Raw genomic sequence first — 14636 nt, forward strand, 5'->3', positions numbered from 1 at the left:
ATAAGGGAACCGCATCCCGACAAAATCCTAGTAGGACGTGACACACGTGAATAAGTGGACACACAGTGACAAAGAAATTAAATAAATACTGAAGGTTTCACAGTATAATACTGCCCGGACCTTCGACCGGGAATTGAAAAAATTCCCCATCCTAAGGCCAGAAGGCCCAGAATAAGGGTGTGTGCGAAGAAAGAAATATTGAAGTGCTTGTGCAAATGTGCCATAAACTCAAGTGGGGTTCCCAATCCCAGTGAGTTAAGGCACCCCAGGGTCGCCACTCCTGGGGCACTTCACACTTCGGGCTTTCGATCTTCCCCGGCCCAATGGCGTCGATCCTGGGGGGCCATGCTTTCCACCAGATGACTATATTAGCCACCTGGCGTACTAACAAGCGCCTAAACCCCAGTGTGCATAATGTATCAATCTACTAGGGCGGCCAACATCCAAAACCGCCTTTTCGAAAGATACTACACTTGATCTTAGCCAAAAGGCCGAGAAGCGATAACCAGAATTGGTTTCCGACTACGGTGCCACCCAAGGATTCTGAAAAGTCCATTTGTGGAGATGGCCACCTGGACTCCCGTTAAGAAGACATGCTGTCAACCTCTAGATCCCTCACATGCCTGCACTTTTCGGCTTGCTGCTGCTGCAATCCACGCGTTTTAGATCTGCATAACTCCACCTCTTTTAGCACAGTACCCTCAACCCCCGGCTGTTCCCACCCGCCTCAACACCGTTGGAAGGGAGGAGAACCAATTAAGGCGGGGGGGGGGGTGGAACGAGCAGCTGTCTACCCTTAGCAGGAGGGTTGCGGATTAATTACCTCTCCTGCTGCTGCTGCTGCTGGCTGTCCAGCAGCAGACTGAAGGTGGCTGCTGCTGTGCGCAGGTATATAAAGGCTCAGAGCCTATTATGACACGCGCAGCCAGCGTTCCATTGCCACATTCCGTCTACTGCAGGCGGGATACCTGGATGGCTGAATGTCACTGAGAAGCTCACAGAGACCGCCATAAGCAACAGTTTAAAAGAATGCCACAGACTAATCAACCAAACTTTTTGGGTTGGTTTCTCTTTTATAGTCTGCAGGAATTAAATGAAAGAAGTCAGTGTTCCAGCAGAGGGAGACAACGTTTCAGAAAAGGCATTGTAGCAAACCAAAAAAGAAATTTTAAGCGCAGCAGAGTAACCAGCTCACATACCTGTTAGCTCAGGTGAGTTTAAAAGGCTGCTGTTGATAACAAGGGCATTTGCTAAATAGATGGTGTGTGTGCAACAATATACTGAAAGGTCAATTATATTGTGCAGCTTATCTCACCACCTGTAGTTATTTAGGTGAAAGCTCCAAAATGCTTGCCTAATATGTCTGTTTATCCAAAAGGAAGTATAGAGGGAGAGCTAGATAGATAGCATTGCATTACATTACATTACATGGCAATGCAATGCACAGTTGCTGAAGTTGAACCAAAATGAGCTTGTCATCTGGCTTCTGCAACTTTTAACATGAAAAATCCAATGAGGAGAAGAAAAGCAAAGCCAAAGAGTCCATCCCAAAATCCGACAAACAAGCAAAATGAACAAAAAGCATTGAATTCAATTCTTTCTGATTTTAGAAACTGCATTAAAGAAGGGGTGCACCGGTCCTGGAGATACTGCAATACCAGGTCAATGCGTGGAGTGGACAGAGCAAGCTCTTTTTCCATCTCCCTGTTCTAAAAATCCATTTAATATATGGTCCCCAGATAGGGGACGTATAAGATATTAAACTGATAAGAACAGATACTACACTTGATCTTAGCCAAAAGGCCGAGAAGCGATAACCAGAATTGGTTTCCGACTACGGTGCCACCCAAGGATTCTGAAAAGTCCATTTGTGGAGATGGCCACCTGGACTCCCGTTAAGAAGACATGCTGTCAACCTCTAGATCCCTCAAATGCCTGCACTTTTCGGCTTGCTGCTGCTGCAATCCACGCGTTTTAGATCTGCATAACTCCACCTCTTTTAGCACAGTACCCTCAACCCCCGGCTGTTCCCACCCGCCTCAACACCGTTGGAAGGGAGGAGAACCAATTAAGGCGGGGGGGGGGGGGGGTGGAACGAGCAGCTGTCTACCCTTAGCAGGAGGGTTGCTGATTAATTACCTCTCCTGCTGCTGCTGCTGCTGGCTGTCCAGCAGCAGACTGAAGGTGGCTGCTGCTGTGCGCAGGTATATAAAGGCTCAGAGCCTATTATGACACGCGCAGCCAGCGTTCCATTGCCACATTCCGTCTACTGCAGGCGGGATACCTGGATGGCTGAATGTCACTGAGAAGCTCACAGAGACCGCCATAAGCAACAGTTTAAAAGAATGCCACAGACTAATCAACCAAACTTTTTGGGTTGGTTTCTCTTTTATAGTCTGCAGGCATTAAATGAAAGAAGTCAGTGTTCCAGCAGAGGGAGACAACGTTTCAGAAAAGGCATTGTAGCAAACCAAAAAAGAAATTTTAAGCGCAGCAGAGTAACCAGCTCACATACCTGTTAGCTCAGGTGAGTTTAAAAGGCTGCTGTTGATAACAAGGGCATTTGCTAAATAGATGGTGTGTGTGCAACAATATACTGAAAGGTCAATTATATTGTGCAGCTTATCTCACCACCTGTAGTTATTTAGGTGAAAGCTCCAAAATGCTTGCCTAATATGTCTGTTTATCCAAAAGGAAGTATAGAGGGAGAGCTAGATAGATAGCATTGCATTACATTACATTACATGGCAATGCAATGCACAGTTGCTGAAGTTGAACCAAAATGAGCTTGTCATCTGGCTTCTGCAACTTTTAACATGAAAAATCCAATGAGGAGAAGAAAAGCAAAGCCAAAGAGTCCATCCCAAAATCCGACAAACAAGCAAAATGAACAAAAAGCATTGAATTCAATTCTTTCTGATTTTAGAAACTGCATTAAAGAAGGGGTGCACCGGTCCTGGAGATACTGCAATACCAGGTCAATGCGTGGAGTGGACAGAGCAAGCACTTTTTCCATCTCCCTGTTCTAAAAATCCATTTAATATATGGTCCCCAGATAGGGGACGTATCAGATATTAAACTGATAAGAACAGATACTACACTTGATCTTAGCCAAAAGGCCGAGAAGCGATAACCAGAATTGGTTTCCGACTACGGTGCCACCCAAGGATTCTGAAAAGTCCATTTGTGGAGATGGCCACCTGGACTCCCGTTAAGAAGACATGCTGTCAACCTCTAGATCCCTCACATGCCTGCACTTTTCGGCTTGCTGCTGCTGCAATCCACGCGTTTTAGATCTGCATAACTCCACCTCTTTTAGCACAGTACCCTCAACCCCCGGCTGTTCCCACCCGCCTCAACACCGTTGGAAGGGAGGAGAACCAATTAAGGCGGGGGGGGGGGGGGGTGGAACGAGCAGCTGTCTACCCTTAGCAGGAGGGTTGCTGATTAATTACCTCTCCTGCTGCTGCTGCTGCTGGCTGTCCAGCAGCAGACTGAAGGTGGCTGCTGCTGTGCGCAGGTATATAAAGGCTCAGAGCCTATTATGACACGCGCAGCCAGCGTTCCATTGCCACATTCCGTCTACTGCAGGCGGGATACCTGGATGGCTGAATGTCACTGAGAAGCTCACAGAGACCGCCATAAGCAACAGTTTAAAAGAATGCCACAGACTAATCAACCAAACTTTTTGGGTTGGTTTCTCTTTTATAGTCTGCAGGCATTAAATGAAAGAAGTCAGTGTTCCAGCAGAGGGAGACAACGTTTCAGAAAAGGCATTGTAGCAAACCAAAAAAGAAATTTTAAGCGCAGCAGAGTAACCAGCTCACATACCTGTTAGCTCAGGTGAGTTTAAAAGGCTGCTGTTGATAACAAGGGCATTTGCTAAATAGATGGTGTGTGTGCAACAATATACTGAAAGGTCAATTATATTGTGCAGCTTATCTCACCACCTGTAGTTATTTAGGTGAAAGCTCCAAAATGCTTGCCTAATATGTCTGTTTATCCAAAAGGAAGTATAGAGGGAGAGCTAGATAGATAGCATTGCATTACATTACATTACATGGCAATGCAATGCACAGTTGCTGAAGTTGAACCAAAATGAGCTTGTCATCTGGCTTCTGCAACTTTTAACATGAAAAATCCAATGAGGAGAAGAAAAGCAAAGCCAAAGAGTCCATCCCAAAATCCGACAAACAAGCAAAATGAACAAAAAGCATTGAATTCAATTCTTTCTGATTTTAGAAACTGCATTAAAGAAGGGGTGCACCGGTCCTGGAGATACTGCAATACCAGGTCAATGCGTGGAGTGGACAGAGCAAGCACTTTTTCCATCTCCCTGTTCTAAAAATCCATTTAATATATGGTCCCCAGATAGGGGACGTATCAGATATTAAACTGATAAGAACAGATACTACACTTGATCTTAGCCAAAAGGCCGAGAAGCGATAACCAGAATTGGTTTCCGACTACGGTGCCACCCAAGGATTCTGAAAAGTCCATTTGTGGAGATGGCCACCTGGACTCCCGTTAAGAAGACATGCTGTCAACCTCTAGATCCCTCACATGCCTGCACTTTTCGGCTTGCTGCTGCTGCAATCCACGCGTTTTAGATCTGCATAACTCCACCTCTTTTAGCACAGTACCCTCAACCCCCGGCTGTTCCCACCCGCCTCAACACCGTTGGAAGGGAGGAGAACCAATTAAGGCGGGGGGGGGGGTGGAACGAGCAGCTGTCTACCCTTAGCAGGAGGGTTGCTGATTAATTACCTCTCCTGCTGCTGCTGCTGGCTGTCCAGCAGCAGACTGAAGGTGGCTGCTGCTGTGCGCAGGTATATAAAGGCTCAGAGCCTATTATGACACGCGCAGCCAGCGTTCCATTGCCACATTCCGTCTACTGCAGGCGGGATACCTGGATGGCTGAATGTCACTGAGAAGCTCACAGAGACCGCCATAAGCAACAGTTTAAAAGAATGCCACAGACTAATCAACCAAACTTTTTGGGTTGGTTTCTCTTTTATAGTCTGCAGGCATTAAATGAAAGAAGTCAGTGTTCCAGCAGAGGGAGACAACGTTTCAGAAAAGGCATTGTAGCAAACCAAAAAAGAAATTTTAAGCGCAGCAGAGTAACCAGCTCACATACCTGTTAGCTCAGGTGAGTTTAAAAGGCTGCTGTTGATAACAAGGGCATTTGCTAAATAGATGGTGTGTGTGCAACAATATACTGAAAGGTCAATTATATTGTGCAGCTTATCTCACCACCTGTAGTTATTTAGGTGAAAGCTCCAAAATGCTTGCCTAATATGTCTGTTTATCCAAAAGGAAGTATAGAGGGAGAGCTAGATAGATAGCATTGCATTACATTACATTACATGGCAATGCAATGCACAGTTGCTGAAGTTGAACCAAAATGAGCTTGTCATCTGGCTTCTGCAACTTTTAACATGAAAAATCCAATGAGGAGAAGAAAAGCAAAGCCAAAGAGTCCATCCCAAAATCCGACAAACAAGCAAAATGAACAAAAAGCATTGAATTCAATTCTTTCTGATTTTAGAAACTGCATTAAAGAAGGGGTGCACCGGTCCTGGAGATACTGCAATACCAGGTCAATGCGTGGAGTGGACAGAGCAAGCTCTTTTTCCATCTCCCTGTTCTAAAAATCCATTTAATATATGGTCCCCAGATAGGGGACGTATCAGATATTAAACTGATAAGAACAGATACTACACTTGATCTTAGCCAAAAGGCCGAGAAGCGATAACCAGAATTGGATTCCGACTACGGTGCCACCCAAGGATTCTGAAAAGTCCATTTGTGGAGATGGCCACCTGGACTCCCGTTAAGAAGACATGCTGTCAACCTCTAGATCCCTCACATGCCTGCACTTTTCGGCTTGCTGCTGCTGCAATCCACGCGTTTTAGATCTGCATAACTCCACCTCTTTTAGCACAGTACCCTCAACCCCCGGCTGTTCCCACCCGCCTCAACACCGTTGGAAGGGAGGAGAACCAATTAAGGCGGGGGGGGGGGTGGAACGAGCAGCTGTCTACCCTTAGCAGGAGGGTTGCTGATTAATTACCTCTCCTGCTGCTGCTGCTGCTGGCTGTCCAGCAGCAGACTGAAGGTGGCTGCTGCTGTGCGCAGGTATATAAAGGCTCAGAGCCTATTATGACACGCGCAGCCAGCGTTCCATTGCCACATTCCGTCTACTGCAGGCGGGATACCTGGATGGCTGAATGTCACTGAGAAGCTCACAGAGACCGCCATAAGCAACAGTCTAAAAGAATGCCACAGACTAATCAACCAAACTTTTTGGGTTGGTTTCTCTTTTATAGTCTGCAGGCATTAAATGAAAGAAGTCAGTGTTCCAGCAGAGGGAGACAACGTTTCAGAAAAGGCATTGTAGCAAACCAAAAAAGAAATTTTAAGCGCAGCAGAGTAACCAGCTCACATACCTGTTAGCTCAGGTGAGTTTAAAAGGCTGCTGTTGATAACAAGGGCATTTGCTAAATAGATGGTGTGTGTGCAACAATATACTGAAAGGTCAATTATATTGTGCAGCTTATCTCACCACCTGTAGTTATTTAGGTGAAAGCTCCAAAATGCTTGCCTAATATGTCTGTTTATCCAAAAGGAAGTATAGAGGGAGAGCTAGATAGATAGCATTGCATTACATTACATTACATGGCAATGCAATGCACAGTTGCTGAAGTTGAACCAAAATGAGCTTGTCATCTGGCTTCTGCAACTTTTAACATGAAAAATCCAATGAGGAGAAGAAAAGCAAAGCCAAAGAGTCCATCCCAAAATCCGACAAACAAGCAAAATGAACAAAAAGCATTGAATTCAATTCTTTCTGATTTTAGAAACTGCATTAAAGAAGGGGTGCACCGGTCCTGGAGATACTGCAATACCAGGTCAATGCGTGGAGTGGACAGAGCAAGCTCTTTTTCCATCTCCCTGTTCTAAAAATCCATTTAATATATGGTCCCCAGATAGGGGACGTATCAGATATTAAACTGATAAGAACAGATACTACACTTGATCTTAGCCAAAAGGCCGAGAAGCGATAACCAGAATTGGTTTCCGACTACGGTGCCACCCAAGGATTCTGAAAAGTCCATTTGTGGAGATGGCCACCTGGACTCCCGTTAAGAAGACATGCTGTCAACCTCTAGATCCCTCACATGCCTGCACTTTTCGGCTTGCTGCTGCTGCAATCCACGCGTTTTAGATCTGCATAACTCCACCTCTTTTAGCACAGTACCCTCAACCCCCGGCTGTTCCCACCCGCCTCAACACCGTTGGAAGGGAGGAGAACCAATTAAGGCGGGGGGGGGGGTGGAACGAGCAGCTGTCTACCCTTAGCAGGAGGGTTGCTGATTAATTACCTCTCCTGCTGCTGCTGCTGCTGGCTGTCCAGCAGCAGACTGAAGGTGGCTGCTGCTGTGCGCAGGTATATAAAGGCTCAGAGCCTATTATGACACGCGCAGCCAGCGTTCCATTGCCACATTCCGTCTACTGCAGGCGGGATACCTGGATGGCTGAATGTCACTGAGAAGCTCACAGAGACCGCCATAAGCAACAGTTTAAAAGAATGCCACAGACTAATCAACCAAACTTTTTGGGTTGGTTTCTCTTTTATAGTCTGCAGGCATTAAATGAAAGAAGTCAGTGTTCCAGCAGAGGGAGACAACGTTTCAGAAAAGGCATTGTAGCAAACCAAAAAAGAAATTTTAAGCGCAGCAGAGTAACCAGCTCACATACCTGTTAGCTCAGGTGAGTTTAAAAGGCTGCTGTTGATAACAAGGGCATTTGCTAAATAGATGGTGTGTGTGCAACAATATACTGAAAGGTCAATTATATTGTGCAGCTTATCTCACCACCTGTAGTTATTTAGGTGAAAGCTCCAAAATGCTTGCCTAATATGTCTGTTTATCCAAAAGGAAGTATAGAGGGAGAGCTAGATAGATAGCATTGCATTACATTACATTACATGGCAATGCAATGCACAGTTGCTGAAGTTGAACCAAAATGAGCTTGTCATCTGGCTTCTGCAACTTTTAACATGAAAAATCCAATGAGGAGAAGAAAAGCAAAGCCAAAGAGTCCATCCCAAAATCCGACAAACAAGCAAAATGAACAAAAAGCATTGAATTCAATTCTTTCTGATTTTAGAAACTGCATTAAAGAAGGGGTGCACCGGTCCTGGAGATACTGCAATACCAGGTCAATGCGTGGAGTGGACAGAGCAAGCTCTTTTTCCATCTCCCTGTTCTAAAAATCCATTTAATATATGGTCCCCAGATAGGGGACGTATCAGATATTAAACTGATAAGAACAGATACTACACTTGATCTTAGCCAAAAGGCCGAGAAGCGATAACCAGAATTGGTTTCCGACTACGGTGCCACCCAAGGATTCTGAAAAGTCCCTTTGTGGAGATGGCCACCTGGACTCCCGTTAAGAAGACATGCTGTCAACCTCTAGATCCCTCACATGCCTGCACTTTTCGGCTTGCTGCTGCTGCAATCCACGCGTTTTAGATCTGCATAACTCCACCTCTTTTAGCACAGTACCCTCAACCCCCGGCTGTTCCCACCCGCCTCAACACCGTTGGAAGGGAGGAGAACCAATTAAGGCGGGGGGGGGGGGTGGAACGAGCAGCTGTCTACCCTTAGCAGGAGGGTTGCTGATTAATTACCTCTCCTGCTGCTGCTGCTGCTGGCTGTCCAGCAGCAGACTGAAGGTGGCTGCTGCTGTGCGCAGGTATATAAAGGCTCAGAGCCTATTATGACACGCGCAGCCAGCGTTCCATTGCCACATTCCGTCTACTGCAGGCGGGATACCTGGATGGCTGAATGTCACTGAGAAGCTCACAGAGACCGCCATAAGCAACAGTTTAAAAGAATGCCACAGACTAATCAACCAAACTTTTTGGGTTGGTTTCTCTTTTATAGTCTGCAGGCATTAAATGAAAGAAGTCAGTGTTCCAGCAGAGGGAGACAACGTTTCAGAAAAGGCATTGTAGCAAACCAAAAAAGAAATTTTAAGCGCAGCAGAGTAACCAGCTCACATACCTGTTAGCTCAGGTGAGTTTAAAAGGCTGCTGTTGATAACAAGGGCATTTGCTAAATAGATGGTATGTGTGCAACAATATACTGAAAGGTCAATTATATTGTGCAGCTTATCTCACCACCTGTAGTTATTTAGGTGAAAGCTCCAAAATGCTTGCCTAATATGTCTGTTTATCCAAAAGGAAGTATAGAGGGAGAGCTAGATAGATAGCATTGCATTACATTACATTACATGGCAATGCAATGCACAGTTGCTGAAGTTGAACCAAAATGAGCTTGTCATCTGGCTTCTGCAACTTTTAACATGAAAAATCCAATGAGGAGAAGAAAAGCAAAGCCAAAGAGTCCATCCCAAAATCCGACAAACAAGCAAAATGAACAAAAAGCATTGAATTCAATTCTTTCTGATTTTAGAAACTGCATTAAAGAAGGGGTGCACCGGTCCTGGAGATACTGCAATACCAGGTCAATGCGTGGAGTGGACAGAGCAAGCTCTTTTTCCATCTCCCTGTTCTAAAAATCCATTTCATATATGGTCCCCAGATAGGGGACGTATCAGATATTAAACTGATAAGAACAGATACTACACTTGATCTTAGCCAAAAGGCCGAGAAGCGATAACCAGAATTGGTTTCCGACTACGGTGCCACCCAAGGATTCTGAAAAGTCCATTTGTGGAGATGGCCACCTGGACTCCCGTTAAGAAGACATGCTGTCAACCTCTAGATCCCTCACATGCCTGCACTTTTCGGCTTGCTGCTGCTGCAATCCACGCGTTTTAGATCTGCATAACTCCACCTCTTTTAGCACAGTACCCTCAACCCCCGGCTGTTCCCACCCGCCTCAACACCGTTGGAAGGGAGGAGAACCAATTAAGGCGGGGGGGGGGGGGTGGAACGAGCAGCTGTCTACCCTTAGCAGGAGGGTTGCTGATTAATTACCTCTCCTGCTGCTGCTGCTGCTGGCTGTCCAGCAGCAGACTGAAGGTGGCTGCTGCTGTGCGCAGGTATATAAAGGCTCAGAGCCTATTATGACACGCGCAGCCAGCGTTCCATTGCCACATTCCGTCTACTGCAGGCGGGATACCTGGATGGCTGAATGTCACTGAGAAGCTCACAGAGACCGCCATAAGCAACAGTTTAAAAGAATGCCACAGACTAATCAACCAAACTTTTTGGGTTGGTTTCTCTTTTATAGTCTGCAGGCATTAAATGAAAGAAGTCAGTGTTCCAGCAGAGGGAGACAACGTTTCAGAAAAGGCATTGTAGCAAACCAAAAAAGAAATTTTAAGCGCAGCAGAGTAACCAGCTCACATACCTGTTAGCTCAGGTGAGTTTAAAAGGCTGCTGTTGATAACAAGGGCATTTGCTAAATAGATGGTGTGTGTGCAACAATATACTGAAAGGTCAATTATATTGTGCAGCTTATCTCACCACCTGTAGTTATTTAGGTGAAAGCTCCAAAATGCTTGCCTAATATGTCTGTTTATCCAAAAGGAAGTATAGAGGGAGAGCTAGATAGATAGCATTGCATTACATTACATTACATGGCAATGCAATGCACAGTTGCTGAAGTTGAACCAAAATGAGCTTGTCATCTGGCTTCTGCAACTTTTAACATGAAAAATCCAATGAGGAGAAGAAAAGCAAAGCCAAAGAGTCCATCCCAAAATCCGACAAACAAGCAAAATGAACAAAAAGCATTGAATTCAATTCTTTCTGATTTTAGAAACTGCATTAAAGAAGGGGTGCACCGGTCCTGGAGATACTGCAATACCAGGTCAATGCGTGGAGTGGACAGAGCAAGCTCTTTTTCCATCTCCCTGTTCTAAAAATCCATTTAATATATGGTCCCCAGATAGGGGACGTATCAGATATTAAACTGATAAGAACAGATACTACACTTGATCTTAGCCAAAAGGCCGAGAAGCGATAACCAGAATTGGTTTCCGACTACGGTGCCACCCAAGGATTCTGAAAAGTCCATTTGTGGAGATGGCCACCTGGACTCCCGTTAAGAAGACATGCTGTCAACCTCTAGATCCCTCACATGCCTGCACTTTTCGGCTTGCTGCTGCTGCAATCCACGCGTTTTAGATCTGCATAACTCCACCTCTTTTAGCACAGTACCCTCAACCCCCGGCTGTTCCCACCCGCCTCAACACCGTTGGAAGGGAGGAGAACCAATTAAGGCGGGGGGGGGGGTGGAACGAGCAGCTGTCTACCCTTAGCAGGAGGGTTGCTGATTAATTACCTCTCCTGCTGCTGCTGCTGCTGGCTGTCCAGCAGCAGACTGAAGGTGGCTGCTGCTGTGCGCAGGTATATAAAGGCTCAGAGCCTATTATGACACGCGCAGCCAGCGTTCCATTGCCACATTCCGTCTACTGCAGGCGGGATACCTGGATGGCTGAATGTCACTGAGAAGCTCACAGAGACCGCCATAAGCAACAGTTTAAAAGAATGCCACAGACTAATCAACCAAACTTTTTGGGTTGGTTTCTCTTTTATAGTCTGCAGGCATTAAATGAAAGAAGTCAGTGTTCCAGCAGAGGGAGACAACGTTTCAGAAAAGGCATTGTAGCAAACCAAAAAAGAAATTTTAAGCGCAGCAGAGTAACCAGCTCACATACCTGTTAGCTCAGGTGAGTTTAAAAGGCTGCTGTTGATAACAAGGGCATTTGCTAAATAGATGGTGTGTGTGCAACAATATACTGAAAGGTCAATTATATTGTGCAGCTTATCTCACCACCTGTAGTTATTTAGGTGAAAGCTCCAAAATGCTTGCCTAATATGTCTGTTTATCCAAAAGGAAGTATAGAGGGAGAGCTAGATAGATAGCATTGCATTACATTACATTACATGGCAATGCAATGCACAGTTGCTGAAGTTGAACCAAAATGAGCTTGTCATCTGGCTTCTGCAACTTTTAACATGAAAAATCCAATGAGGAGAAGAAAAGCAAAGCCAAAGAGTCCATCCCAAAATCCGACAAACAAGCAAAATGAACAAAAAGCATTGAATTCAATTCTTTCTGATTTTAGAAACTGCATTAAAGAAGGGGTGCACCGGTCCTGGAGATACTGCAATACCAGGTCAATGCGTGGAGTGGACAGAGCAAGCTCTTTTTCCATCTCCCTGTTCTAAAAATCCATTTAATATATGGTCCCCAGATAGGGGACGTATCAGATATTAAACTGATAAGAACAGATACTACACTTGATCTTAGCCAAAAGGCCGAGAAGCGATAACCAGAATTGGTTTCCGACTACGGTGCCACCCAAGGATTCTGAAAAGTCCATTTGTGGAGATGGCCACCTGGACTCCCGTTAAGAAGACATGCTGTCAACCTCTAGATCCCTCACATGCCTGCACTTTTCGGCTTGCTGCTGCTGCAATCCACGCGTTTTAGATCTGCATAACTCCACCTCTTTTAGCACAGTACCCTCAACCCCCGGCTGTTCCCACCCGCCTCAACACCGTTGGAAGGGAGGAGAACCAATTAAGGCGGGGGGGGGTGGAACGAGCAGCTGTCTACCCTTAGCAGGAGGGTTGCTGATTAATTACCTCTCCTGCTGCTGCTGCTGCTGGCTGTCCAGCAGCAGACTGAAGGTGGCTGCTGCTGTGCGCAGGTATATAAAGGCTCAGAGCCTATTATGACACGCGCAGCCAGCGTTCCATTGCCACATTCCGTCTACTGCAGGCGGGATACCTGGATGGCTGAATGTCACTGAGAAGCTCACAGAGACCGCCATAAGCAACAGTTTAAAAGAATGCCACAGACTAATCAACCAAACTTTTTGGGTTGGTTTCTCTTTTATAGTCTGCAGGCATTAAATGAAAGAAGTCAGTGTTCCAGCAGAGGGAGACAACGTTTCAGAAAAGGCATTGTAGCAAACCAAAAAAGAAATTTTAAGCGCAGCAGAGTAACCAGCTCACATACCTGTTAGCTCAGGTGAGTTTAAAAGGCTGCTGTTGATAACAAGGGCATTTGCTAAATAGATGGTGTGTGTGCAACAATATACTGAAAGGTCAATTATATTGTGCAGCTTATCTCACCACCTGTAGTTATTTAGGTGAAAGCTCCAAAATGCTTGCCTAATATGTCTGTTTATCCAAAAGGAAGTATAGAGGGAGAGCTAGATAGATAGCATTGCATTACATTACATTACATGGCAATGCAATGCACAGTTGCTGAAGTTGAACCAAAATGAGCTTGTCATCTGGCTTCTGCAACTTTTAACATGAAAAATCCAATGAGGAGAAGAAAAGCAAAGCCAAAGAGTCCATCCCAAAATCCGACAAACAAGCAAAATGAACAAAAAGCATTGAATTCAATTCTTTCTGATTTTAGAAACTGCATTAAAGAAGGGGTGCACCGGTCCTGGAGATACTGCAATACCAGGTCAATGCGTGGAGTGGACAGAGCAAGCTCTTTTTCCATCTCCCTGTTCTAAAAATCCATTTAATATATGGTCCCCAGATAGGGGACGTATCAGATATTAAACTGATAAGAACAGATTTTTTTTTTTATCGAAAGCCCGAATTCGTGTACAAAACCCGAGTGCGCTTAAAAAAGTGACAAGTGCCACAAAAAAAGTGCACTAGGATGCTGGTCTTCTTGAAACCCTCTCCAAAAGGAGAAGGGTCCCCCAAACCATTCCCCGTCCCTCCGAGCCAGAAGGCCACAGCGAGGAACAGGGACAAATAGCCACCTCCAGCCGGAGCCAGAGGCGACCCAATCTTACCCCCAATACCTGCCCGAGTTCTCACCCGAGCAAGGCACTGGGAGCCAAAGACTGTGCTCCCCTCCCGGAAGAGGGGAGCCAACAACGCTCTCCTCCCGAAAGAGGAGAGCCAGGGGGGTTCAGGGGGGAGCGGAACCTGATGGCCACACACTCCCCCCCTAGACCTGCCAAGAGAGGAACCCGTAAGGGAACCGCATCCCGACAAAATCCTAGTAAGGACGTGGACACACGTGAAAAAGTGGACACACAGTGACAAAAAAAAATTTAAATAAATAGTGAAGGTTTCACAGTATAATACTGCCCGGACCTTCGACCGGGAATTGAAAAATTCCCCATCCTAAGGCCAGAAGGCCCGGAATAAGGGTGTGTGTGAAGAAAGAAATATTGAAGTGCTAGTGCAAATGTGCCATAAACTCAAGTGGGGTTCCCAATCCCAGTGAGTTAAGGCACCCCAGGGTCACCACTCCTGGGGCACTTCACACTTCGGGCTTTCGATCTTCCCCGGCCCAATGGCGTCGATCCTGGGGGGCCATGCTTTCCACCAGATGACTATATTAGCCACCTGGCGTACTAACAAGCGCCTAAACCCCAGTGTGCATAATGTATCAATCTACTAGGGCGGCCAACATCCAAAACCACCTTTTCAAAAGATACTACACTTGATCTTAGCCAAAAGGCCGAGAAGCGATAACCAGAATTGGTTTCCGACTACGGTGCCACCCAAGGATTCTGAAAAGTCCATTTGTGGAGATGGCCACCTGGACTCCCGTTAAGAAGACATGCTGTCAACCTCTAGATCCCTCACATGCCTGCACTTT

At 45.8% G+C, this 14636-nt stretch overlaps 10 non-coding genes and 2 pseudogenes across 10 annotated transcripts; all 12 read right to left on the bottom strand.

The window, feature by feature from the left end:
• Positions 1–411: 411 nt before the first annotated feature.
• On the bottom strand, positions 412–503 carry LOC141186268 (U2 spliceosomal RNA; annotated as a pseudogene).
• A 1121-nt stretch (positions 504–1624) lies between these two features.
• On the bottom strand, positions 1625–1815 carry LOC141185364 (U2 spliceosomal RNA). The gene has a single exon (XR_012260034.1). It is a non-coding gene; the product is annotated as a U2 spliceosomal RNA (small nuclear RNA).
• Positions 1816–2940: 1125 nt separating this feature from the next.
• On the bottom strand, positions 2941–3131 carry LOC141184703 (U2 spliceosomal RNA). The gene has a single exon (XR_012259434.1). It is a non-coding gene; the product is annotated as a U2 spliceosomal RNA (small nuclear RNA).
• Positions 3132–4256: 1125 nt separating this feature from the next.
• On the bottom strand, positions 4257–4447 carry LOC141184706 (U2 spliceosomal RNA). Its single transcript, XR_012259435.1, has one exon. It is a non-coding gene; the product is annotated as a U2 spliceosomal RNA (small nuclear RNA).
• Positions 4448–5565: 1118 nt separating this feature from the next.
• On the bottom strand, positions 5566–5756 carry LOC141190117 (U2 spliceosomal RNA). The gene has a single exon (XR_012264152.1). It is a non-coding gene; the product is annotated as a U2 spliceosomal RNA (small nuclear RNA).
• A 1121-nt stretch (positions 5757–6877) lies between these two features.
• Positions 6878–7068, bottom strand: LOC141190118 (U2 spliceosomal RNA). Its single transcript, XR_012264153.1, has one exon. It is a non-coding gene; the product is annotated as a U2 spliceosomal RNA (small nuclear RNA).
• A 1121-nt stretch (positions 7069–8189) lies between these two features.
• LOC141190119 (U2 spliceosomal RNA) lies at positions 8190–8380 on the bottom strand. Its single transcript, XR_012264154.1, has one exon. It is a non-coding gene; the product is annotated as a U2 spliceosomal RNA (small nuclear RNA).
• Positions 8381–9502: 1122 nt separating this feature from the next.
• LOC141184490 (U2 spliceosomal RNA) lies at positions 9503–9693 on the bottom strand. Its single transcript, XR_012259240.1, has one exon. It is a non-coding gene; the product is annotated as a U2 spliceosomal RNA (small nuclear RNA).
• A 1123-nt stretch (positions 9694–10816) lies between these two features.
• Positions 10817–11007, bottom strand: LOC141190120 (U2 spliceosomal RNA). Its single transcript, XR_012264155.1, has one exon. It is a non-coding gene; the product is annotated as a U2 spliceosomal RNA (small nuclear RNA).
• A 1121-nt stretch (positions 11008–12128) lies between these two features.
• Positions 12129–12319, bottom strand: LOC141190121 (U2 spliceosomal RNA). The gene has a single exon (XR_012264156.1). It is a non-coding gene; the product is annotated as a U2 spliceosomal RNA (small nuclear RNA).
• A 1119-nt stretch (positions 12320–13438) lies between these two features.
• LOC141185733 (U2 spliceosomal RNA) lies at positions 13439–13621 on the bottom strand. The gene has a single exon (XR_012260364.1). It is a non-coding gene; the product is annotated as a U2 spliceosomal RNA (small nuclear RNA).
• Positions 13622–14415: 794 nt separating this feature from the next.
• LOC141186162 (U2 spliceosomal RNA) lies at positions 14416–14507 on the bottom strand (annotated as a pseudogene).
• Positions 14508–14636: the final 129 nt, after the last annotated feature.

This window comes from Phyllobates terribilis, unplaced genomic scaffold (genome assembly GCF_046119375.1).
Source record: "Phyllobates terribilis strain yellow unplaced genomic scaffold, ASM4611937v1 Scaffold_40__1_contigs__length_11209783, whole genome shotgun sequence".
NCBI lineage: Eukaryota > Metazoa > Chordata > Amphibia > Anura > Dendrobatidae > Phyllobates > Phyllobates terribilis.